This window comes from Penaeus monodon, chromosome 29, assembly GCF_015228065.2.
Source record: "Penaeus monodon isolate SGIC_2016 chromosome 29, NSTDA_Pmon_1, whole genome shotgun sequence".
Classification (NCBI taxonomy): Eukaryota; Metazoa; Arthropoda; class Malacostraca; order Decapoda; family Penaeidae; genus Penaeus; species Penaeus monodon.
Genome location: NC_051414.1, coordinates 21,472,305 through 21,472,518, shown reverse-complemented (window position 1 = coordinate 21,472,518; position 214 = coordinate 21,472,305).

The window sequence follows — 214 nt, the reverse complement described above, 5'->3', positions numbered from 1 at the left end:
ATACCCCCACCAAGCTCAATTTCATGGCCTTCCGCGCCACGTGAGAGTCCGTAACAGAATTCCGGCCGACGCAATACGCGAGAGTACAGGCTGCACGGCCGAATTTGCGAGGCGCTGTCGACACGGGCGGCGCGGCCCTTTTGTGGTGCGCGGCCATCCTCAGGGTGGTGGTGAAAAAGCCTTTTGGGGAGGGAAAATAGAGAGAAAGGGTGGG